We start from the raw sequence: 26,475 nt of genomic DNA, 5'->3' as shown, positions 1-26,475 counted from the left end.
AGGCTGTAATTCTGTAAGAGTTTGGAGAATGTGTTAAACCATTAAAGATCATTTTTTTCCTACCTGTGAAAGATAAGTTTCAAACTTGTTTAAGACTTCAGACATCCAATGATTCTCAGGCATTAGGTGCTGCTCTTCACCTCAGCATGGCTTTTAGATTTATGAATCTTAGCAAAGGAGACCTCACCATTCCCATGGTTCATCTGCTCCCCTGCATTACTCTCGTGCTAAATCAATCTTCAGATCCATAAACCAGGGCTGTAAATATTAATGCAGGCCAAAGCAGCCCCAGCTCGGGGAACTCTCACAGCAGAGGGAAACTGGGGAGGCAGCAGCTTCTTCTGAGTCCTCTCCAGCAAAATTCAACTCCTGGGCAAGACAAGAGAAGAATATTCTGGTGAGAAAAAAATGGAAAATAATTCAGGAAAAGAATGGAGTTCATAAGGCATTTGGAGAACAAGAAAGGGGAAGGCTGAGAGTAAGGAAAAGGAAAATGTGCTGAGGGGATGGGAAAGGGAAGAACAGAGCCAAGGAAGACAGGAAAGAGAAGAAAGCAGAGAGCAGTGACAGAAAAGAGGGTGAGTAACAAAGTGGTGGGAGGGAGAACACACACTAATGAGATTTTGTCTCCTTCTCTTCAGTGTCTGGAAAGCATCAGAGTAAAAGCACCCAGTTCAGTGAATGAATGAGTTTATAGATTGGGTGAGATATCAGGGGAGGTCAGAGCCACATAAATCCAGCCTGACCAAGAGCAAGGGGATGCCCAGGGCTGCCTCCTAATCCCATCACACTGAGGCAGCAGCATAAATTGCCCTGGATTTCTCCTTAAAAAAATCACTGCCAATCTCTCAGTTCCAATCTTTGACATGTATCATCCCACAAAGTGATGATGACTGCCACCAGGTTTCTCTGCTTTCTTAGGCACTGATTTCTATTGATTCTTTGGGGTTTTTTCTTGTTTCTTTAATTTCCAAATTTCTTTTTGTTTTCATTAATCTTTCTTCAGGTTGTCAAGTCTCACAGGTGATTTTTGATCAAATTCTCTGACCTGGGTAGACTTTCTTCTGCCTTCATGGCTTTTTTGCATTTTCTCAAGGAACAGAAGGAAAGATTAAAGGGACATTGAGCACAGGCAGCAGAACTGGACACTTGTCTTTGCAGTTATTTTTTTTTTTTAATTGGCAATCAAGAGGAATTAAAACAAGAGTGGAAAACAAGAACTCCTGCCAAGACAGAGAGAGCAAGAGGCTGTATTCCTGCTTCCAGTTTCTGACATGATATGTTCAAATCCCTTTTGGTTACAGTACGTCAGCTCGTGTTTCACCAAACCATCAGACATAATGCAGCCTGACACACCAATTGTTTTTTGACAGAAATGTAAAGGAAAAGAGACTCTCTGCTCTGCTGGTAAAGAAATAATTTTAAGCAGAGGAACAGCCAAATTTCTCCTAAACACGAATGCATCAGAGTGCTGTGGCCTTGAGAGCTCTGTCCCTCTGCAGCTCCTGCTGCCAGGGCTCGGGGGCAGCTCTGGGGGTGCCCTGGGCCAGGCTCAGCCCCCCCTTTGCTGCTCTGCCCTTGGCACTGGCGTGTTTGGCTGCAGCCTGACCTGCAGCCCAGCTGTGCCACATCTGGGGCTGTCCCTGAGCACCATCCTGGCGATCCCCAGCACATCTGGGGCTGTGCCTGAGCCTGGTGATCCCCAGGGTCACAGACATCTTGTATGGAAAATCCTTTCCTTAGGATTGTTCCTCCTGAGAGGCTGAGAGGCCTCAGGAACAAAATGTAACAGGTGGATCTGGGATTGGTCTCATGTGGTTGTTTCTAATTAATGGCCAATCACAGCCCAGCTGGCTCGGACTCTCTGTCAGAGCCACAAATTTTTGTTATCATTCTTTCTTCTTCTATTCTTAGCCAGCCTTCTGATGAAATCCTTTCTCCTATTCTTTTAGTATAGTTTTAATGTAATATATATCATAAAATAATAAATCAAGCCTTCTGAAACATGGAGTCAGCTCCTCATCTCTTCCCTCATCCCCAGACCCCTGTGAGCACCATCACACCCCAGCACATCTGGGGCTGCACCAGGACACGGCTGTGCCCCCCCAGGCTCACCTCAGTCATGTCCCAGCTCTGCAGGCGTGGCTGGCAGGCCCTGGGACACAGCTTGGACTCCCCAGCACTGTCCCCTGTGACTCTGAACCTGTCCCAGCCCTGCAGGCATGGCTGGCAGGCCCTGGGACACAGCTTGGACTCCCCAGCACTGTCCCCTGTGCCCCTGAACCTGCCCCAGCTCTGCAGGTGGGGCTGGCAGGCCCTGGGGCACAGCTTGGACTCCCCAGCACTGTCCCCTGTGACCATTAACCTGCCCCAGCTCTGCAGGTGGGGCTGGCAGGCCCTGGGACACAGCTTGGACTCCCCAGCACTGTCCCCTGTGCCCCTGAACCTGTCCCAGCTCTGCAGGTGGGGCTGGCAGGCACAGGGACACAGCTTGGACTCCCCAGCACTGTCCCCTGTGCCCCTGGACCTGCCCCAGCCCTGCAGGTGTGGCTGGCAGGCCCTGGGGCACAGCTTGGACACCCCAGCACTGTCCCCTGTGACCATTAACCTGTCCCAGCTCTGCAGGCGTGCCTGGCAGGCCCTGGGGCACCTCTGGCCACCCCTGCCCCTGCCCCTGAGCGTGGCCACGGCTGCCCAGAGCTGCAGCACCCCCAGGGGCAGCAGGAGGGGTCCCCCTGCCTGAGCCCAGCCAGCCCCTCTCTCTCAGCCCCAGCACCAAACAGAAATGGTCCAGGGCCCCAGGGGCAGCCCTGCTCCACCCCTGCAGCCCCTGCTGCTGCCTCCCAGCCCCAGTGGATTTTAATTGTAAACCTTTTAATGTCAAAGCACGTTTGTAGGGCCCTGGGTGAGTGGATGACCTTTAATTTCAGACATGTATTATGTGTTCAGAGTGATTAAAGGAGGAATCAAGTTCAGCTTTTAACAGCTGGAAATTTCATGCAATCAGTTGGAGTATTATAATTTTGGAGCTTTTCAGCAGCAGCAGTTCCAGACATCTAGAGCTTTTTGTTTTGTTTTTCTCTTTTATGAACCATTCTCTTTTCAGCAGGCCTACCTGACCCCAGGAGCTGCATCTGCCTTCCTGGGGGCACAAACTGAGGCTAAAGAAAGGGACTTTGGGGCAATGAAAAGCTGGAAGATGTCCTCACCTCCCATCCAATCCATGCCTGGTTTCTAGACACACCCCCAGGAGAAGTGGATGAGGTTTGATAAAGGATTTTTTGGTCCCACAAAAATTCACAAAGGAAACAAATGGGGTTTTTTTTTTTTGAACATTCCAATTGATGGTTTTGGGCACACAGCTCCTGTGTTCTACTGGAGTCAGTGTTATTTCCAGCCCTTTTTCTGCAGCACAGGTTAATTTGGTCGCTGGGATGGTGGGAGATACAGCAAAGGAACTGCAAGCAATATTTTTGTTGTTCTCTTTCCTGAACAGGAGAGAGAGAATGGGAGCTGAGGGGCAATAATCCTCTGAGTGGTTACTGAGCCCTTCCTGTCCTCTGTGCTCAGGCACAGAACTGCTAAGGAATTCTGATAAAGAAAAATAGGTTTTGTCTTAAGTGACTCTTGAAATTCTTTCAACTTGGGAATTGTACCAGAGCTATTAAAGACCAGTTTTATTGACATGACACGTTCCCTAGGATGGGCCATTAATCATTTTGTGTTATTGTATACTTAACATCTGAAATTCAAGCAAAATCCTAATGATACAACTATCAGGGGGGAAAATGGAGCTGAATCTACCTAAAGTGCTGCTTGTGCTGTGACTGAGCAGCACATTCAGAGCAAAACCTATCAGCTGGATTCCTGCTGTTCGTGTGGAGTTGTATTCCTTAAAGTATTGCTCACAAAAAGGGAAGGAGGTGAGCAATGTCATTCCTGTCCCCTCCCTGCTCAGAAGAACTGCCTGGATACAGAATCCTGCTGTGTCCTTGTCTCTGGGGCTTGCTTTTAAAATATGTGGATAAACATATCTTTAATCACAACCCTGGGCATCTGTTCCAGCCCCAAGCAACACTGATTATTATGGTTCTAGACCAAAATAACTTAATGAGATAGAGGCTACAGGTTTTGCTCCTGTTTTCCAAATAATAACCTGTCCTCATTTACATGTCACTTAAAGAGGATTAATTTTGACTTTACAACGTACGGTGATTTCAAACCTCTAGAAAAGCAATCTATTAATGTGTGACTGCCTTAATTAGTATCTGTGACTTTTATTGGCCCTGCCTGGTCCCCTAAAAGCATTCTTTTGGCAAAACAAACAAATCAATATTATTTTAAAGAGCAGGAGGGGAGGAAAGCAATAGTGTTGATGTGAAAGGGAGGCTCAGAGATGAGGAGATCACTGGTCCAGGGCAGAGATGAGCACAGCTGCAGAGCAAAACCAGCAGCGAGCAGAGTGACAATGAGGAAGTCACTAATGAACATTAATGGCCTCGAGGTAAAGGAAGGTGGATTTAGGTTTGGTATTGGGCAGGAATTGTTCCCTGGCAGGGGGGGCAGCCCTGGCACAGGTGCCCAGAGCAGCTGGGGCTGCCCTGGATCCCTGGCAGTGCCCAAGGCCAGGCTGGACACTGGAGCAGCCTGGGACAGTGGGAGGGGTCCCTGCCATGGCAGGGGGGAACCAGAGGAGCTTTAAGGCCAAAGCACTCAGGGATTCTCAAAGGCTCCCTGCAGGTGCCAACTCTGGGCCAGCCGAGGCTGGGGTCAGGGCTGGGCACTGGCACAGAGCAGGTTCTGAGCTGCTGGAGGTGCTGCTCCAGCTCCAGAGGTGCCCTTTGGAGCAGCCCTGCAGAGCTCTGCTCCTCGTGGCCCTTGCCTCAGGCTCCAGCCCATTCCTGCCCTGTCCTGCTGAAGGCAAGGCAGGCCTGGCATCTGTCACAGGCATCTTTTCATGAAAAATCCTTTCCTTAGGATGGTTCCCCCTGAGGAGCTGAGAGGCCTCAGGAACAAAATGTAACCAATGGTTATCTGCTGCTGTGGAATGCAACAGGGGCATCTGGGATTGGGCTCATGTGGTTGTTTCTCATTAATGGCCAATCACAGCCCAGCTGGCTCAGACACAGAGCCTGAGCCACAAACCTTTGTTATCATTCCTTCCTATTCCTAGCCAACCTTCTGATGAGAACCTTTTCTTCTACTCTTTTAGTATAGTTTTAATGTAATATATATAATAATATAATAAATCAGCCTTCTGACACATGGAGTCAGATCCTTGTCTCTTCCCCACTCCAAGAACCCCTGTGAGCACGATCACAGGCATCCATGGCCACCAGGATTTCCCTCCAGATTCCAAAGGTTCTGCCATGGGAACAGTTTGGTGCCACTTTGGGGGTGTCTGTGGAGCAGCTGGTGAGCACAGACACCTCAGCCAGGTGAGAATCCCACAGCAGCACATCCCTCACTCTGCCCTAACTCAGCCCAGAATGAACAAATGACAAAACACAACAATAACAGAGCAGGAGAAACCAGCAAGGGACAACAGGAAGGGGAGAGGAATCAGAACTGAGGGGGAGAAGGATCAGGAAACACAAACTGCACCAAAGCCCTTTTCTTCCCAAATTAAACATGACTGTCAATCTGCTGTGGTTTGCAGGCTGGGTTTACAAACACATTAGTTCACCACACTTCTTTCAGGTCTAATAAAAAAACACCAAACCTAACTGGAATGAGTAATAGTCAGTTTTGTTGTCTGATAATAGATTGATTGCCTTAAGCTTTCTCAAAGGAAATTCAATTTGAATAAGGATTAAACTCGAATTTTCAGTGAAGTATCCATCCCCAAATACTTATTTCTCACATTCATTCCAAATTCTGGCTGTACTTTGTCTTCCAAAGCATCACGGTTTGAAGCTAGGCACAGCTAAATCAAACAGTATCCATATTAATAAAGATGTTTAATGTAAGAGCATTGTTTTTCCCACAATCATTCATGTCTCAAAAAGCTCTTTTATAGCACCACAGGTGAAGAAGGTGTATCTGTGAGAAGTGTCACAAGTATTGAAGCAAAAATAAACACTGTTTTCTCTTCTTTTGATATTTTAGGTGAGGCTTTTAAGGTCAGGTAATTAACTCACGGCTTTCTTGTATCCTTCTGCTGCTTCTCCTGTCTCTGTGTCAAAAGAGTTTCATTAAAACACTCAAAAATTATCATTTTAATGAGTTTCTGACAAGTTAATTTCCTCCTTGTAGAGGTGCAGGGTTTGGGTTTGGTTCAGCCCCTAAAACATTTGTTGTTTACAGAGCAGGAAAACCACCAGGTGCAATGAGTGGTGCTAAACCAGAATTAAACAAATTGAACTCACATTTTTGGCCTTCTAACCATCTTTCCAGTCAATATTTAAAATACATGTCATTCAGCTGAGCTCAGATAGCTTTATCCCAGATTCAACAAGAGAAAATCATTGCAGCTGTGGAGTGCACCCTTGGCCATGAACAGGAGAAGCTCCAGATCCTCCTGAACAGCCACTACAGGTCCCAACCAGCTGATGAGGTTTGAAAAGAGCACTCACTGGAGCCTGCTGAGGCTGGAAGGAGATTGTCTAATTAATTTATGAGTTTGCAGTTCCTTCTATGTTATCTGCCTAGAGTAGCTTCTTCAAAGATGTCCTAAAATGCAGCAAAACAGGGAATAATCAGAGAAAAAAATTTCTGCTTTTCGTGTGAGGCAGTAAGGAGAGGAAGACAGAAAAAAATGTGGGTTTACTTCTCTTGTGTATGAAAAGGAATAGGGGTAGGGTTGCTTTAGACACTCATTCCAAAATATTTTCCATAAATGAGCTAATTTTGAAATCACCTATAATTGAACACACAGATAATTTTAGCTTTGTGCATGAAGTATGGCATTGCAGAAACTGCAAAAAGAGGAAATGGCATGTGATGTATTTGTTGAATTTAGAAACAGCAAACTAAAAGTATATTTTTCTCCAAGAACAGATTCTGGCAGTTAGTGGAAACAGTCAAGTCCTGAGCAGGGTAATGAGCAGCAATGCTGCTCTAAACATTACCCTCCACACAGGAAACAAATAGAAAGCAATGAAAAATAGACCATGGATGAGGCATTCTTCCTTGAGCCCACTCCATTCAAGGTGGTGACTAATTAGGAAAATCTCCAAAACTGAGTTTTGCTTTCTTGAAGTGGACCAGTGAAGATAATATAAATATAACTCAGCCCTATCAACTGATTCTGTTCCTGAAAATAAACTTTTAAGCATATGGTCAGGAAAGCCAATGTATAGGAAGAACAATTCTTGAACAGCATGACAACAGTCTGGAATTACATGCTAGGGCTCACACAAGTGGGTTTGCACAGCCATAATTTCATCAAATGCATTTCAGAGTTTGACAGTCAATCCCACAGAAACACAAGGAGGATTTCCAGGAAATGTTTACATCGTTCCACTCAGCTTTCAACAGTGGGGTTCATTTCTAGTGGGGGAATTCTCTTTGTAAGTGGGAAGATTTCTTTGTTAAGTAAAATGAGATGGAAATCAAGAGCTCAAATTGCACCACAGGGAGCAACTGTGCACCAAAATGCTCCAGTGACTGTGGCTGTAACTTATGGACAGGACTAGCAGAGCTGGAACCCCTCATTCCTGCCCTGGATTTTGAAAACAGAACCATTGGGCCCCTCCTGAGGGTGACTGCCATGAATAAACTGGGTCCCACATTGCCCAAAGCTCCTTTTCATTTTCCTGATGTTCTAATTTAGCAACCAGGCTCCTGGTAGTTGTTAACGCTCTTGTTAACAAAAATGGAACAACAGCACCCTCTCCAAGATAAAGGGATTCTTTCTTCAGATTTCCTTGAGAAGCACTATGTTGAGTGTATTTGATGCCTACAGAAGCCTTGCTCCCACTAGAAGGGAACTTGAGCAAGATTGGATACCCTGCCAATATTTTGGATAAGTAGATGTTCAGTCACTTGTGATAGAAATGATCTGAAACTGGAGTATCATAAAATCAGGAATGTAAAAACGGATTTGTGCTCAAAGGTATTCCCAAAAAAGGAAGATAAAGTGCAGGTGATGTCATTGTGAAATTTTCCCTGTAGGAACAAATGTAAATGTTCTGTGTGCTATGGAAACCTTGAATTACAAAAGGAGAATATTGTTTAGAAAATCTTTGCCAGAATTGCAGAAAAGATATCAGCACTTCAACACTGCTAGGCTTCTTTGCTCATAAATCATTACAAAAAATTACAAGTGTCCACTAGCATTCAGCAGAATGTGTAAATGCCAAAATCATTTGTCACAAAATCCTCCTCACCATCACCAGCTGGTTTTTTAAAGGAAACAATAAGAAAAAAATCCAGAATTTGCATAAGGAAGCATTTGAAACATCCTTGTTTGGTCTTCATATTTCAAATGAAATTCATTTTCGTTTTCAGATTTCAGTGAAGATTGGGTTTATGATCAAGCTGAGTCATAGACTTGGAATTTCTTAATTCAGTCTGATTTTACAGCTCCTTTATCCCGCTTGTTGCACAGAGCTGATATCTGGCAGTGAATTTCACCTGCCTTTTCCTTCCAAACAGAGCACAAACAAAGCTGGCATGACTGGGGAAGTTTTGACTATCTCTGCACAAATCCATATTTGTTGTGGGAAGAATGCAGAGTGTATTTCAATACCACACCTGCTTGTTTGACTGAATCTTCTGGAAAACTGTACAGGAAAAAAAAGAAAAGAGGAGTAAATCCCTGGAGGAGTCTGTCTGCTCATCCTCCCTTGCTGTTCTTTTGGTTTTGCTCCTGAGCCTGCACTTGGCTCTGTGCTCAGTGCTTCCCCTGGGCATGGAGAGCTCCAACCCCTGTTTATTTAGGATCCACAGCCTGTTTATCAGTTAAGCTGTTTTCACACCTCCTTCTCCGGGTAAAGCAAGGCTGGTGCAATAATCCCAGGTCAGAGATTGGACTAGGTGGTCTTAAAGGTCTTTTCCAACCTAGTTCCTTCCGGGATTCTGAGATTCTGTGATTTTGTGATGCTGTGATTTTGTGGTTCTGTGATTTTTTGATTCTGAGATCCTGTGATTCTGTGATTTTTTGATTCTGTGGTGCTGTGGTGCTGTGATTTTTTGATTCTGTGATGCTGTGATTTTTTGATTCTGTGATTTTGTGAATCTGTGATTTTTTGATTCTGTGATGCTGCGATGCTGTGATTTTTTGATTCTGTGATTTTTTGATTCTGTGATGTCGTGATTTTTTGATTCTGTGGTGCTGTGATTTTTTGATTCTGTGATTCTGTGATGCTGTGATTCTGTGATGCTGTGGTTCTGTGATGCTGTGATTTTTTGGTTCTGTGATTTTTTGATTCTGTGATTTTGTGAATCTGTGATTTTTTTGATTTTTTGATTCTGTGATGCTGTGGTGCTGTGATTTTTTGATTCTGTGATTTTTTGATTCTGTGATGCTGTGGTGCTGTGATTTTTTGATTCTGTGATGCTGTGATTTTTTGATTCTGTGGTTCTGTGATTTGTTGATTCTGTGATGCTGTGGTGCTGTGATTTTTTGATTCTGTGATTTTTTGATCCTGTGGTGCTGTGATTTTTTGGTTCTGTGATTTTTTCTGTGATTTTTTGATTCTGTGATGCTGTGATTTTTTGATTCTGTGATGCTGTGGTGCTGTGATTTTTTGATTCTGTGATTTTTTGATTCTGTGATTCTGTGATTCTGTGATGCTGTGATTCTGTGATGCTGTGATTCTGTGGTTCTGTGATTTTTTGATTCTGTGGTCACCACCCTGCAGTGCCTGGAGGTCGCTGCTGCCACCAAACTCCTGGTGGAGCTGCTCCTGTGAGCAACCCCAAACCTGTCCCAGTCCCAGTCAGTCTGATCAGCAAAACTCCCCTGTGCCTGCTCTGTTTGCCAGCTTGGATCCTTGGGCTGAGGAGTGCCCAGGTAAGGAAATCCAGCAGGTTATGGATGGGATTTCATTCCTGGTGCTGTGGAAAGGGAGCAGCAGCAGCTTCCAGCTGGTGGGAGTGCAGACAGAAGCACAGCTCTGCCTCAGGTGAGCCTGGATGCCCAGGGAAATGAATATTCTGCTTTATCCTTGCACCAGAACACATCTGACTCCTGTCAGCTGCAGGAGGACAGACAGCACCTGACCCAGCAGGAAGTTCAATTCTTACAAACAGATGAGACTTGATTTAGCATAACCTCTTTGGAGACAGAGTTCCTCCTTCAAAAGCGATCAGAAATGTGATCTGGCAGAGAGCATTGCTGAGAGCTCAGCAGAACGTCTCATCTGGACTCAGCATTTCTGGCTGTGCTCACTGGAGGCACAGTTAATGTCCCATGGAAATGCAGCCCGGGCCCTTCAGACAGACGGGGCTACACCCACTGCTGAATTACACAGACTGGAAATCAACTCTTCTGTCTGTGTGGAAATACAGCAGGGCAAAGAAAATAAGTGATTCTTTTCTCAAGCTTTGCAGATGGATAAGAACGCTGCAGAGACTTAAAGTAAAATTTAAACAAAGGTAGAGAGTAACTGTATTGACATTATATCTGATTTAGGTCACAATTTATGCTGGACAGAAGCTTTTTAAATACTTCCAACCATTATGAGGCTCAAACTGCTTCTTTCCTCAACATCAGTTACATGCTATTTTTAATCTCTATATTAAATATTATTTATATATATATTTATATATTTTCCTATTGTACCTACGACACTTAATACACTTATTAAGTGTCATAGGTACAATGTAAATATACACTTATAAATAAACTTATTGTATTTATATTTATATATTTTCCTATTGTACCTACGACACTTAATACACTTATTAAGTGTCGTAGGTACAATATAAATATACACTTATAAATAAACTTATTGTATTTATATTTATATATTTTCCTATTGTACCTACGACACTTAATACACTTATTAAGTGTCGTAGGTACAATATAAATATACACTTATAAATACACTTATTGTATTTATATTTATATATTTTCCTATTGTACCTACGACACTTAATAGCACAGCCATTTATAGTTAGCAACATAAATTATGGTTTTTTGTGCTAAGATTGAAAATCATAGAAGTGTTTACTGCAGCTGCTGTGCCTTGCACGCCCTCACAGTATTCTGATTTACTGTGTGATTTTCCTCAGAGGATCCCTTAGCATGAGAGCAAGCAATTTTGCACCATACCTATGTCATGTTTTGTTGAATCCACATCAAGATGCCAATGCCCTGCAGCACCTGGAAATGTGCACTGATCTTCTGCAACACCAGTTTGAGCTCTTCAAGACTGAAATTGATTTTTCTCAAAGTGGCATGTGAAGGCACAAAGTGTAGCCAGTGATCCATAGCCCAAATGAGTGTAACAGTACCAGTCCCACTCGTTGTAGGAGCAGTAACTTTTTAAGTCTTTGCAAGCAACAGTGCAAGAAAAAACAGAGTGTAGTGAAGAATTTATCTTGTAAAATGCCAGGCAGTCAAGTTGTTTTACTGCTGCTGCAGGCTATTGTCAGAGCTGCTAAGTAAATGGTGGGAATGGTTTTCTTTAATTGGAAAGAGCTGGGATGCCATGGTGATGTGCTTTTTATAGCACCCCTACACAAACAGATAAACCAGCGCTTCCAAACTCAGATTTTATCAGATCTGAACCTGGTTCTGTGGTGGGAAAGGCTCAGGTGGGCTCTCACCTGACAGCTAAGAGAAAATTAGCTTTAGCTCACCTGACAGCTAAGAGAATATTACTTTAAATAATATTTTTAAGCTTCTTAAAAATATTATTTAAAGTAATATTTTAAAGCATTATTTAAGAAGCCTAATAATATTATAATACATCATATTATATTATACATACATATTATGTTATATACATTATACATACATATTATATTATCTGTGACTTGTTCTGGACTTCCACAGTTTCACTGAAGAGTGAACAAGAAAGAACAAGAAAGTTTTTACTGCTGCAATGGCCCGAAATAAACACCTGAATATTAAAGCAATTAATGTTTCTACCTGCACTGGCTCCTGCAGAGTCCAGGCCTTTAAAAAGTCTGTTTACTTCTCATTAAATGTGTGTAACTGTAGGAGGATTTTCACAAGCCCAAGGAGAGGTGGCACCTCAGTGGATAAAAGAATTTTGACATTGCAACACCTGAGATAACAGATCTTTGCAGTTACAAGTGAAAAGTGACCTTTGCAATTTTAGTTCCCATTTTCCTCTCATGGAATGTGATATTTCTGTCTTTTTTCTCCTACTTTCAAAGAGGGATTGTAAAAAGTTAGGGTTTGACTTTCTGGAATAGCTCTTAGAAGGCCTCTCAAGGTGAACAGGTGCAGATGCTTGGCTTTTTTAACATTCAAATATGAACAAGGAAGCCTGGGTGAGGTCTGGGAGGTGCTGGGTGCAATTCCAGCATTGAGGGAAGGACCTGGGCCAGGTTAGAGGAACAACCATTCCCCTCTCTCAGCTCTCCCCAGACCAGTGTCCAAGTGTGGTTTCTTCCCTTTGCATTCACCAGGTGCTCACTCAGGATCTGTGCTCATCATCAGAGGGAATTGTTTCTCACCTGCTCAAAGCTGGGTATAAAATACTGAGAGTAAAGTGGAAAATTTGTATGAAATCTGAGAAAATCAGTGTCAGTCTTACAGACAGGAGAGCTGTATAAACTGAGCCCAGCTTTGAAGGCTCAGGCTGTGTCAACACCAAGTTTGTGCTGTTCTGACAAAATTGTATGGAAATGAGTGTTAGTAAATTACAAATATGACTTCAGCTAAGATTTCCTTTCTTTAAAACTTTAATGGCAGGTGTAGTTTGAAAGAGCAGATGATGCTAATTCCATCTCTTGCTGGCAGTCACTTACCTTTTTAAACAATGCAGCTTCTGCTGATGGCAATTTCAGAGCGGCTGTTGGGGGAAACAGCTCCAGTTTTGGGTGGGATTCCCGAGTCCTCCAGGCTGGGCTGCCAAGCAGGTTCTGATCCTGTCTCAGGAGGAGCAAATGAGGATTAGGGTCAGTAATTTGCCCTTGCTCTGGCTGTGGTTAGTGCAGTCTTGAGCAGAGTTCAGGGGTTCCTGGGCATGGAGGGAGCTCTGTGCCATTCCCCTGGAGCTCAGACCCCTGGGAAAGGCCCTGGCACCAACCCCCAGGTGTTCCTGCAGCCCCAGGGCAGGGATAATTCAGAGATTGCCTCACTTGGACTGAAAACAGAGCTGGTAACACAGTCCTTCTTTTAAATTATGGCTTGTTAGGCCTATTTCTTAATGTGATTAATGACACATCAGTGCTCAAAGCACGGGGCATTCATCAGCAGGGCCTGTGCCCTTAGCACAGGTGTGGAGGGAATTCCAGAACGTTACAACACCAAATTCTGCTGTGTCCACGAGGGGCTGAGGTGACAAATCACCAAAGAACAGGAGCCATTACAGCCCTGAAACATGAATTAATTGGTGTGTACTTAGTGAGATGTGTTTTCCTCTGATGTTGCAAGGATTCCATGAACCTGTATGTGTAGGGCATGGGGCTGTGGAGGTGAATATGAACACAGGAAAAGGTAGAGGGTGAGAAATAATTCAAATTTAAATATTTTTCCAGTGCAGAATGTCAGACAACAGGAAAATAATCTTTCTTGAAGATAGAAACTAGCTTTGGTCAAGGTTTTCTCAATGGAAGAAACGTGTTCTGAATCTTGAGTTAGCAATTTACACAGAGAGAGCTGACAGTCATGTAGAGTGCTGACCAAGGGCATATTCTAGATATAATAAAAAAATAATACAACTTACCTCTCAGCATCTCTGTAATTAGAGCAAGAAAGATCAATGCTCAAAATCAGCCCCTAATTACAAAAAACACCCAAAGAAATAAATATCTGTCTGCAGAGACCATTACTGACAAAACTGAGCAGCAGCCCAGGTGAGCCAATGACCCTGAGGACAAAAGCCCTCAAAATTCTGAGAGAAATGGAAAATAACCTGAAATGCAAACAGAGGCAGGGAGTCTCAGTCCCTAAAATGTAAAGGTGGCTGTGATTTTAGGTAATTAATTAGAAATAATGCAAGCAGACCTTATTAGTTTTTTGTAACATCTGTGCATCTCAGGGCATTTTTGATCAAATATCATACTCTCACATTTGTGTCTCGTTTCACCAGGAGTCATGAGTGACTCTTGTTTTCTGCCTATTTCTGTTCAGTTTTTTTTCTCTTCCTTTTCTTCCCCAACCTTGATTGTCTGTCTTGCTCTGTTATTTCATCTTCTCTTTCATGTATACTGTAAATTCTCTGGAGCACTTGTTTCTTTGTTATAGGTCTGCAGAGAGCCCTGAATAACCCAGCCATGATCTAAACATGAGGGGATCTAAGTGATGGCATACAAATAAATGAATAAAATGTGTTTATTGCACTTCTCTAATAGAAAGAGGTGATTAATGCATAATAAACACTGATTTTATTAATTTAGAAAAACAATAAAGGGAAAATCTTGTTGGTAAGCAAGTCTTGGAAAAAGGTATTTCTATGCAATCTCTTGTAGCTCTCCTCAGAAAAACTTCCTTGTTCTGCCTTCAAAAGCAGAGATATTCTGAAAGAATGAAATATTAGGGAAAAAAAATAAAGAAGCTAATAATCAGTCCTGTCTATCAAAGAGACCTGTGAATTATGCAGTGCTCCAGTGCCCTGACCACAGTGGGAGATTGAAGATTGACTCTCTGGAATTGAAATTAAAGAGGAGTTGCAATATCTGACATAAACCCCGTTTTTCATGGCTCCAATTCCTTCAGAACTGGCCATTACTAAATGGACATTGACATCAGAATGCAGAGTTTTTGTTAAACCTGCTGGGGCTGCAGCAGAGCAGGGCTTGGATCTCCACACACAGCCACTCCTCTTTGGCAGAATTAAAAATAAAATTAAAAAATAAAAACAAAAAATCTTGCCAAAATTAAAATACACTTCTACTTTAACAATAATAAAACAAAATAACAGAAACTCCCATCACAATGTAATATATATTATATCAAATTATATATCAAATCTATTTATATTTGATATTTATACATCAAACATAAATATATTTGAGATATAAAAATATATATTTTTATAGATATCAAGTATATTTATATGTACTATATAAAAAAATTCCAACCATATACAAATACTATACATAGCCCAACACATACAAAAATTACAACTATGAAAACGCAACTACAAAAATTTGAAAATAAAATTTTTTTTAAAATCACAAAAAACTAAAAAAAAGCTTTCTCCAAATCTCAATGATACAAACCAAAGATTCCAATACCAAACATAGACATCCCAGAAACAAACAAAAAATACACCCTGTGAGCTGAGCTATAATTCTTCCTACATAATTATAAAAAATAATTTAAAAAATCTGCTACTGAGCTATAATGCTTCCTACATAATTATAAAAAATAATTTAAAAAATCTGCTACAACTCTAACACAACAAATACATAAATTAAAAACCAACAAAACTCAAAAAACAAGGAAAAAATTTACATTTTGTTTCTTTGCATCACCAGTTAAAAAGTTATAAGAAAAAGGGAAGTGTTGTAAAGGTTTTATTCTGATTCTTATTACTCTTTCTTTTAGTTACTGTTAATAAATTTTCTTTATACCCTTCTGAAGTTCTAAACCTACTTTACCTTTCTGCTGATCCTATCTCAGAACAAGAAGTGAGCGCACTAACAATTAACCAACACTAAAACCCACCACACTCATGAATACAATTAACCAAAAAAACCCCAAATCACCAAAATCTCAAACTGAGAAACCGAAACCGCAGAGCAGAGTTTGAATAGCTCTGCCTGTGCCTCAGGCAAGGCCAGCCTGCTCTCAGGGCTCAGCTGAGCACAAAGCCTTGCCCGAGCTCACCTCCCTGCCTGGCACTGGAGCATCCCCTGGAAAATCCCTTGGCCCAGGATTTTCTCCTGGGAAGCTGAGAAGCCTCAGGGGAAAATGAAAACAATGATTATCTCATTTGTTTCTCCTGCGTTTGGCTGCTTTGGAATGTGGTTGGGGGTTGTTTATCCAACAGGGATTATTTCATTGGTTTTGTGGGAATTGTTTTCACTTAGTGACCAATCACAGCCAGCTGGGTCGGGGCTTGAGCGAGTCACGAGTTTTCATTATTATCTTTTACCCTTCTCTAAGTATCCTTTCTCTATTCTTTGGTATAGTTCAGTTTAGTATTCTTTAATATAATATAGATCATAAAATAATCAATTATCCTTCTGAGAACATGGAGTCAGATTCACCATCCCTCCCCTCAACGGGGTCTCAGAAAATACCACACCTGCCCGACCTGGCTTTGTCCCCATTTAGGAACATTTTGGCTTCTGCACTCCCCACCCCAGGGAAAAAAACCCCAAAACCAACCTGGAATGCATAAAAAAAATTAAATAAAATAAAAAAGTTGGCAGCAAAAGCAAGACTGAAGTGCAAGGGCAGGGCAGCCTTGTCCCTGTGGGCTCTGGGAGCGGGGACTCTGCTCCTCTTCCATTCCAGGCTCCTCCAGGCCCAGCCCAGGGAGGATCCTGTGAGATGGGAGCTGTGGGGGTGACCTTGGCTGCTGCTTGAGGAGAATGTTCTAGAATGGCTGTGCCAGAATAGTGCTGGAAGAGCTCTCAGATGTGACATCTTATTTTTCATACCCGTGCTGCTGCTTCTGTGTGTTTCTAAACCTGACCTCCAGATTTATCCCCTTAAGAATTTCTGAAATAATGGCATTCCATTAAGAATAATAATTGCTAAAAGTTTCCATGGTTTGTTTTGCCTCCTTAAAAACTACTTACAAAAGTGAAATTTCATCCTTTATCTCACCTCTACCTTTGGTTTTTTCTGCTCTTTAGAAATCAACAATCTGCTAATAATAGATACTTCACACAAGATGTGTTAAGTGGTGTTTTATAAATGATGTTTCATAGCAATGGATTACTCACAACACTCCAGCCATCTAAATTACAATATGTGTTACAAAGAAATGGAAAATCACACTTTTGCAATTATTATAAAGTTTGCATTTAACTTTTTGTCTATTTATCATTCTATTTCCATTTTCAGTTAGTAGAACCTTCACTATCTTTACAATCAGAATAAACCTTTACCTGCTTCAGACAAAAAAAAAATTGTTGACTTTAGGTCTATCATAAGATTTTCATGTCTTCAAGCAACCACCCTCATGCAGAGAAAAGTGAAAGGATAATTACCAGATTTTTTAAAGGTTTCTGCTGCTATGATAAGTTAGTTTTATTTGTCATTTGGGAAAAAACAAATATGGGAAAAACCAAATTTGGGAAAAAAACCCCAAATTTTTGAAACAAAATTTGGTTTATTTTTTTTCCTCTCCTAGCTAACTGTTCTTACCTGTTTTCAGCACTTCTCTTTGTGCTGGTCAGCCTCTGACCAGGAGATGTGGGAGGCACTCAAGGACAGATGTGTTTGTGCTCTTGCTGTGGGGGACACTCTGCCCCCAGCCTGCCTGGCCTGGCTGAGCCTTTCTGTGCCAGCCCAGAGCACAGCTGTGGGCTCAGCATTGTCACATCCTGCCAACATCTGCACTGTCACTGCCTGCCAACATCTGCACTGTCACTGCCTGCCCAACATCTGCACTGTCACTGCCAGCACAACATCTGCATTGTCACTGCCAGCCAACATCTGCATTGTCACTGCCTGCCCAACATCTGCATTGTCACTGCCTCCCCAACATCTGCACTGTCACTGCCTGCCCAACATCTGCACTGTCACTGCCAGCACAACATCTGCATTGTCACTGCCAGCCAACATCTGCATTGTCCCTGCCTGCCAACATCTGCACTGTCACTGCCTGTCCAACATCTGCACTGTCACTGCCTCCCAACATCTGCATTGTCACTGCCTGCCAACATCTGCACTGTCACTGTGTGCCCATCTGCATTGTCACTGCCATGTGCCCAACATCTGCATTGTCACTGCCAGCCCAACATCTGCATTGTCACTATGTGCCCAACATCTGCATTGTCACTGCCAGCCCAACATCTGCACTGTCACTGCGTGCCCAACATCTGCACTGTCACTATGTGCCCAACATCTGCACTGTCACTGCCTCCCCAACATCTGCACTGTCACTGTCAGCCAACATCTGCACTGTCACTATGTGCCCAACATCTGCACTGTCACTGCCTGCCAACATCTGCATTGTCACTGCCTGCCAACATCTGCATTGTCACTGCCTGCCAACATCTGCACTGTCACTATGTGCCCAACATCTGCACTGTCACTATGTGCCCAACATCTGCACTGTCACTGTGTGCCCAACATCTGCACTGTCACTGTGTGCCCAACATCTGCATTGTCACTATGTGCCCAACATCTGCACTGTCACTATGTGCCCAACATCTGCATTGTCACTGCCAGCCCAACATCTGCACTGTCACTATGTGCCCAACATCTGCACTGTCACTGCCTGCCAACATCTGCATTGTCACTGCCAGCCAACATCTGCATTGTCACTGCCTCCCAACATCTGTGCCATGGCAAGAGGCTTCCTGGAAATGAATTAGTCATGAGGCAGTTTTTATATCCCCATATAAAGCAAATATGGAATAAATCAAATTATTGTTTAATATGCCTGATTATCCTGTAACGCCTCTCCAGTCCCATGGCACACGTCCTGTAGGGGCCCTGCTTTGCTCCTGTGAACATGTCATGGATCTCTTCATGAAGAGAGATGGCACAACAAGTTCCTGCCAGAGCCAGAATCCAGGGGAAAAAAATGAGTTATAATATAGATTCCTGCTCTAAAGACTGTGTTAGCAGAGGCATAACTCATTTTGAAAAGGGTGCATTAATTAGAACTTCCTTTCTCTGAAAACAGGGAATAATTCCTTTTTCTGATTAATATTTATCTGAGATTCCCTGAGGTGGAGCCTCCTGAGCTCAGCTGCTCCCACCCCTGCTCAAAGCAGGCTCCACTCAAGGGCCTTGGGCCAGTCTGGTTTTTACTTTCTCCAAGAATTCCCTTTCTCAGCCTGTCCCAAACCTATTGCACCACCTTAAGTACCAAAAAGGTGATTTGCCCATATTTAAATCAGATTTTCTGCATCATGGTTTGTGCCCACTGCTGCTCGTCCTGTCACTGGGCACCACTGACATCTGACTGTGGGTTTTTAAAGGAACTTAATTCTAATTATTGTTTATATAAAACAAAACCTGTGAAAAAAATATTTTCAGTTCTGAAAAAATACAAAAGGTACTGCTTAATCCAAAGTGTCTTTTTACCATGGAATCCCTGCTCTTGGTGGGACAGTGCACTTTCCCAATGTGACAAAGCACCTTTCAGCCATAAATTTAGCAGTAGAAAGGATTTTCAAAAACCAAAAGAAATTACAAATATTATTAAGTAATTATATAATTACTTAATTCTATAATTAAGTAATTATATATATTATATAATTATATAATTATAATATATTATATAATTAATTATATTTAAAATATATTATATAATTATTGTTATATAATTATATATATTATATAATTATATTATTATATAATGTAATTATATTATATATTATATACTTATAATTATATAATTATAAGTATATAACTATATATTATATTATATAGTAATTATATAATTACAAAAATTATCTTTAAGCAATTTAACAGTGATTTTTGGGTGCAGGAAAAAAAATGGGATGTAATCCAAAAGGTTTTGTGGGCTAAGATGCCTGAGATGAGCAATTTTCTGTCCAAGGGCACAGCCTCAGCCATGAGCCCTGGATGAAGGGTGTCACTGCTGGCCCACTCTGCCTGCATGTTCTGCTGCACCCACACAGGCACTCTGTCACAGGCATCTTTCATGAAAAATCCTTTCTTAGGATTTTTCCTTGTGAGAAGCTGCAGTCTGAGCAACCAGAAGTAACCAATGGTGTTATCTGCTGCTGTGGAATGCAACAGGCAGAGCCGTGATTGTAAATGTTCAGATTTCCTGGCCACTCATGGCAGAGCTGGCTCTTGCTCTCTGGCTGAGACACAGATCTTTGTTATTCATTCTTGTCTATTCTTAGCTTAGCTTGCTTCTGAAGAAACCTTTTCCTTTCTATTGCCTTTTAGTATAGTCTTAATGTAACATATATCATAAAATAATAAATCAAGCCTTCTGATCATGGAGTCAACATTCTCGTCTCTTCTTCATCCTGAAACCCCTCGTGGCCACAGTCACAGCACTCAGCACAAGGCTCAGTTTCTCTGCTTTTCCCAAGTCTGAGAGGAGGAAGCTGCTAAGTGCCCACACCACATTCACCTCCCGTGCAGGACAAAGTCAGGCAGGCTCTCAGAGCCCCTGCCCTGCAAACCCCCTGGCAGGAAATGAAACCCTTGGTGCAGCCAGCTCTGCTGCAGCCTGAGAGCATCCTCGCAGCTCAGGGAAGGAGATTTCACCCCTGCACACCCTGCCAGGCTCCAAGGGCTCCAGAGCTCACCAGGGGGAACTCGGTGCCAAGGGTTCTGCTGTAAAATCAGGTTCCTGCACGGCACTCCTGGGCTCTTGCATTCCAAAGATGATTTTCACTTGCTTCTTGCTACTCTCCAGGAAACAAGCAGCTCCGTATGACTCATCATTTTGTGGGAGTTCAATGCCAAGGCTGCTTGCACACAAAAGAAAATCACATAATTATACTAAATTTTGTAAATCAAAAACTTCTTTGTAATTGCCTTAAGATTATTTCGTATTCCGTTCTCAGAAGATGCTTCCCTGTGTAGCCATTTAGAAGGAACATTTATTACAAAAGTTAATTACAGTTTCTTAAAGAATTAAATGGGCTTTTTTGATCTTTTGGGGGTTTTTGGTTCCAAAGAATATCTCGGTTACACACATGTCTGAATTTTGGGGTTATGTGTCAGTTTTGCCCAGATTTTTGACAATCTGATTAAGGAAATGTAATTTAGTTTTCCTGTACATGTCTCTAATCAGTAAAACATATTTTATTGAAGTATGTTGGGCAAAAAATGCCAAACACTGCATCACTGCTGTTCTTAACAGTCCCTGAACTAATTTTAACTTCAGGAAAATACTTTAAAATTAAAAAGGAAGGGGAAAAATACAGGAACGTTTTAAATAACATACTATTTCAACATACAGATGAAAACAGCCAGGAATTTCAAAACATCACTTAACTGGAAGAAAGAAGGGCTGGGAAGAAAATTGATTAAAAAAATTCAAATTTTTCCAGTTTCTGCCATGTTTTTGTGGAGCTTCTTGGAGTCCAACGCTGCCAATCCAGCAACCAGCAGCTATTTCTGACGTGTTGTTTCCTAACTTAAACACAGTCTGTCACTTGAGTCTCTAGAGAAAGTTATTGTCTAGAAAAACTGAACTGGTAAAGGGGGGAAAAGAGCAGAGAAATCCCTTCTAATTACTGCTATATCCATCTGGGGACTGAGCAGAAGCATCAAAAATCTCTCCTTATTTCTTCCAATAGAGTAGAACCAAAGGAAAGTCTCAGTTTGAACCCAGCTCTGCCTGGGTCCTGTTTACCAAAAGGAATTTCTGGACTCCAGGCAAGTGGGGAGAGGCAATAAAGGACTTCTTATAATTTAATAACCAGTCACAGAGTTCTGTTTAGGCAATTCTAATGCTTCAGAAAATTGGATTTGGATGAGGTCTCTGCACCTTAATTTGCTCTCCCTTTGCATTTCCTGCAAAGGGCTGCTCCATAACCCACAGCTCCCAGGTGTTTTATTGCCTTTGTGACAGCAGAGCCCTGCTGCTGTTCACCTGGACAGGCACAAATTCTGTGCTCTGACACTGCCCGGGGTTTTCTCCCACCTTTGGCCCTCCCTGCCTTCCTCTGAGTGCTCTGCAAAGCAGCTCCTCCTCTTCCTCAGCTTCGCCCTTGCCTCTGCATCCGGGAGCAGAGCACAGGGAATTCCCAATGTACCCACCTGGGAACAGAGCTCAGGGAATTCCCAATGTACCTGGGAGAGAACTCAGGGAATTCCCAATGTACCCACCTGGGAACAGAGCACAGGGAATTCCCAATGTACCCACCTGGGAACAGAGCTCAGGGAATTCCCAATGTACCCACCTGGGAACAGAGCTCAGGGAATTCCCAATGTACCCACCTAGGAGCAGAGCTCAGGGAATTCCCAATGTACCCACCTGGGAACAGAGCACAGGGAATTCCCAATGTACCCACCTGGGAGAGAGCTCAGGGAATTCCCAATGTACCCACCTGGGAACAGAGCTCAGGGAATTCCCAATGTACCCACCTGGGAGAGAACTCAGGGAATTCCCAATGTACCCACCTGGGAACAGAGCTCAGGGAATTCCCAATGTACCCACCTGGGAGAGAGCTCAGGGAATTCCCAATGCACCCACCTGGGAGAGAGCTCAGGGAATTCCCAATGTACCTGGGAGAGAGCTCAGGGAATTCCCAATGTACCTGGGAGCAGAGCACAGGGAATTCCCAATGTACCTGGGAGAGAGCTCAGGGAATTCCCAATGCACCCACCTGGGAGAGAGCTCAGGGAATTCCCAATGCACCCACCTGGGAGAGAGCTCAGGGAATTCCCAGCCCAGTGCTCCTGGAATTCCCAGCCCAATGCCCCTGGAAGCAGAACACAGGGAATCCTCAGCCCAATGTCCCTGCAAGCAGAGCTCAGGGAATTCTCAGCCCAATGCCCCTGGAATTCTCATCCCAATGCCCTTGGGAGCAGAGCACAGGGAATTCTCATCCCAATGCTCCTGGAATTCTCATCCCAATGCTCCTGGAATTCTCAGCCCAATGCCCCTGGAATTCTCATCCCAATGCCCCTGGAAGCAGAGCTCAGGGAGTTCTCAGCCCAATGCCCCTGAATTCTCATCCCAATGTACCTGGAATTCTCAGCCCAATGCTCCTGGAATTCTCATCCCAATGCCCCTGGGAGCAGAGCTCAGGGAGTTCCCAGCCCAATGCTCCTGGAGTTCCCAGCCCAATGCCCCTGAATTCTCATCCCAATGCCCTTGGGAGCAGAGCACAGGGAATTCTCAGCCCAATGCCCCTGGGAGCAGAGCACAGGGAATTCTCAGCCCAATGCTCTTTTCCCTCTGCTTTGGGAACAACTTTGAGCCCTTCCAAAGCCACCTGGCAGGGTCACAGCTCCTGCCTGCAGCCTGGCTGAATTCCAGCCTCACAATTGCATTCCACCTACCCCAAACTCTCCCTTTAGCTCAGAAATGGGACCGTGTGCCATTTTCTGAGCTCTGATGCTTTGCTGATGAACTCCCAGTGAAACTGAAGAGAAAGGCAGGCAGGATTTGGCTCACTGGTCTAAAACCATTACCTACAATGCAGCAATTGTTCAGGAAAGGCAGTGAAACCACCAGCAAAGAGCTGGGCTGGAATTCTGAATCAAAAGCTGCTGCAGGCCCCTTTCCAGACTGCTCTGTGACAGCACTAAAGCTCCTGTTCTGCTTTATTCAGAGTGGAGTGGAATGAAAATGTTTTGATATGGAATCTGGGACCCACAAGCAAACGCCCAACATAAACTTTAGGATAACATTCCCCCTTTCTGGAAACTATTAAGTGGCTCCATTTTTATTTCAATGGGGAATTAAAGGTTTCCAAAACTTTGTTTTCCAGGAAAAAGAAATGTCAGTCAGTAGCAGAATTTTCTTTTCAGGCCCCAGTGTAAATTGTACTCTTGGCTTAGAGGAGTGACCTGAATCTTCCAGAAGTTCTGGCTTTTCTCTTTATTAACACCTTCCAGCCATGTGAATTTTCATTTGTACTTGAAATACATTTCTAAACATTTGCAGTTCTCTACTTCACGATTAACAAACTGATCATGAAGTCTAAAGGGAGATAAACCAGTCAGAAGAACTGACATTTGCAAGATAAAAGCAGTTTAACATGAGTTAAATATGAACTATTAAGCAGTAAGATTTTTGAGACTTTCAAAATCTTTTGGTGTTTAAAATTTAAAGCCAGAACAGAGAAGAATCATTAATAAGAGGAATAAAAGTGGCATCTTGGTGCATTTGGGAAGAGTGGGTATAACTATGCATACAAAAACTGGTCTTGAAGAAAGATCATCAGAACACGAATAAAATGAGAAAAAATATGTGAGATAGAGTTAAGAGAGACAGACAAAAGGAAGTTAAAAGGAGGACAGTGGAAGAGGAGGTAAACTGACATAATTTCCTGCTCAGCATTTCAATTATTTTCCTTTAGCTCACGACAGCATCATGAAATCAGCATTTTCTGTTCTCCATGAGCCCCATCCCAGTGAAGTTCCTGGTGTTTGGATTTGCTGCTAAGTTGACAGAGGGATTTTGTCAGTGATCTGATCTGGTTGCTCACTGCTTGCCAGTCTGCTGTGCTGTGCATCCTCACTGAACAGATTTGTTTGTGTGCTGTGTGGGAGGAGCAGGGGAGGACACACAGGGGCTGTGGGCACCCTGACCTGCCCTGGGAGCTCAGTGTGAGCCCCATGGCCACACACAGCACCCCAAAAACGCCACCTCAGTGTGAGCCCCATGGTCACACACAGCACCCCAAAAATGCCACCTCAGTGTGAGCCCCGTGGCCACACACAGCACCCCATAAATGCCACCTCAGTGTGAGCCCCATGGCCACACACAGCACCCCAAAAACGTCACCTCAGTGTGAGCCCCATGGCCACACACAGCACCCCAAAAATGCCACCTCAGTGTGAGCCCCATGGCCACACACAGCACCCCAAAAATGCCATCTCTGTGCCAGCCCCATGGCCACACACAGCACCCCAAAAATGTCACTTGTGTGTGAGCCCCATGGTCACACACAGCACCCCAAAAACGTCACCTGTGTGTGAGCCCCATGGCCGCACACAGCACCCCAAAAACGCCACCTCATTGTGAGCCCCATGGCCACACACAGCACCCCAAAAACGCCACCTCAGTGTGAGCCCCATGGCCACACACAGCACCCCAAAAATGCCACCTCAGTGTGAGCCCCATGGCCACACACAGCACCCCAAAAATGCCACCTGTGTGTGAGCCCCGTGGCCACACACAGCACCCCAAAAATGTCACTTGTGTGTGAGTACCATTGCCACACACAGCACCCCAAAAATGCCACCTGTGCCCCTGGTGTCAGCCAGGAAAGCCTTGTGGAACACAGGAATGCTGAAATGCTGAGAGCAGGGCTGGTGGGTGGCAGCACAAACTGGGAGCCACAAAATCCTGCCTCGGTTCTTTATTTTGTCTCCCTACCAACTCTCACACCTCGGGGAGAGTCACTTAACTCCACTAAAAGCCCACTAAAAACTTAAAAACTCCACTTAACTCCACTAAAAGCCCACTGTACCTCCAAGGAAGAAAGTCCAAACCAAAATAAACAGGCCTTCCCAAGCAGATCCAATCTCTGCTGCCCTGAAAACGCAAAAGCAAACAAAAGCTGGATATCTGGGGTGTGATGTGTTTGAACAAATGAACAAAATGCACATTGCAGTCATCTCTGTGTGTGTGTGAATAGTTCTGCTTCTACAGCCAGAGCACAAGGGTGCCAAATTCTGATTTTTTAGGGGCGGGTGATCAGCACGAGGACAATTACAGTGTTCATCAATGTTCACTGAGTGGATACCATGGAAAATTGCACCCACACTCAGCAGTGGGTAAATCATTAGATTGGAATTTAGTAAATCCATTCGATTAGAAGTGAGTGAAACCAAACATTTCCCACCAGGCTGGAACTGAGCACTGTCATTTGAATTTCTCCTGTAGGTTTGGGCAGTCCTCTGGCTGCTGTTCTGTGTGGCAGGACAGACAACAAACCCTGCTTTTGGACACTTAGGGCACTTTGGGCCTCCTAGAGCAGCCTGGCTCCCTTGCTGCTCATTGATAACATTTGCATCTGCTGCCCCTGATTGTCTCTGGTCACTCTCCCCTGTGCTGATGCTTTACCTCTTCCCTTTGAATTACTGCAGATGTTTGCTGATTATGTGCACACTGCCTTTCAAACAAGCTGCAGATTTGCTCCAGAATGCACTGGACATCAGGAGAGGATCTCACTGGCAGCAGGTTTCCCAGCTGATGGAGAGACAGAATGCTCAGAAAGAGGAATTTGCTCTTTGCAGGAGGGAGGAGGGCTCTGCTCCTCTGTTTCTCCCTGTGAAACTCACCACATGGGCTGCATGAGGAAAAGCACCATGAATACCAAGCCAGCCCTGAGCTGCAAAGGAATAAAAAATGCATTGGTTCTAGTTAAAATCGATTTTTGCCTTGGAAGTAAGTATTGGATTCACTTTCTGTCTCTCTCCCCAAAACACTTTGGGCAGATGGAAAATATCACTGTAACTGCTGCAGAGTGGAGTGGTAAATAAACAACCAGGCAGCCCAGAAATGCTGTGGGGAGTGTCAGGGAAACTCATTCTCATTGTTTCCCTGCAAAAGGGGGAAAGCCTCTGGAATGAACTCAGAGTTCTTC

At 43.5% G+C, this 26,475-nt stretch overlaps 1 long non-coding RNA gene across 1 annotated transcript in view; it reads right to left on the bottom strand.

Moving 5' to 3' along the window:
- LOC143695222 (uncharacterized) overlaps nt 1–26,475 on the bottom strand; it is a 49,140-nt gene that overhangs the window by 6,884 nt on the left and 15,781 nt on the right. The window contains exons 6-8 of the long non-coding RNA XR_013184290.1: nt 20,509–20,670; nt 12,892–13,011; nt 64–369 (exon numbers count right to left, since the gene is read on the bottom strand). This is a non-coding gene — a long non-coding RNA (uncharacterized LOC143695222). The remainder of the gene's footprint in view (nt 1–63; nt 370–12,891; nt 13,012–20,508; nt 20,671–26,475) is intronic.

This window comes from Agelaius phoeniceus, chromosome 14 (assembly GCF_051311805.1).
Source record: "Agelaius phoeniceus isolate bAgePho1 chromosome 14, bAgePho1.hap1, whole genome shotgun sequence".
In the NCBI taxonomy this organism is placed as follows: domain Eukaryota; kingdom Metazoa; phylum Chordata; class Aves; order Passeriformes; family Icteridae; genus Agelaius; species Agelaius phoeniceus.
This window is presented reverse-complemented; position numbering and strand designations above follow the sequence as displayed.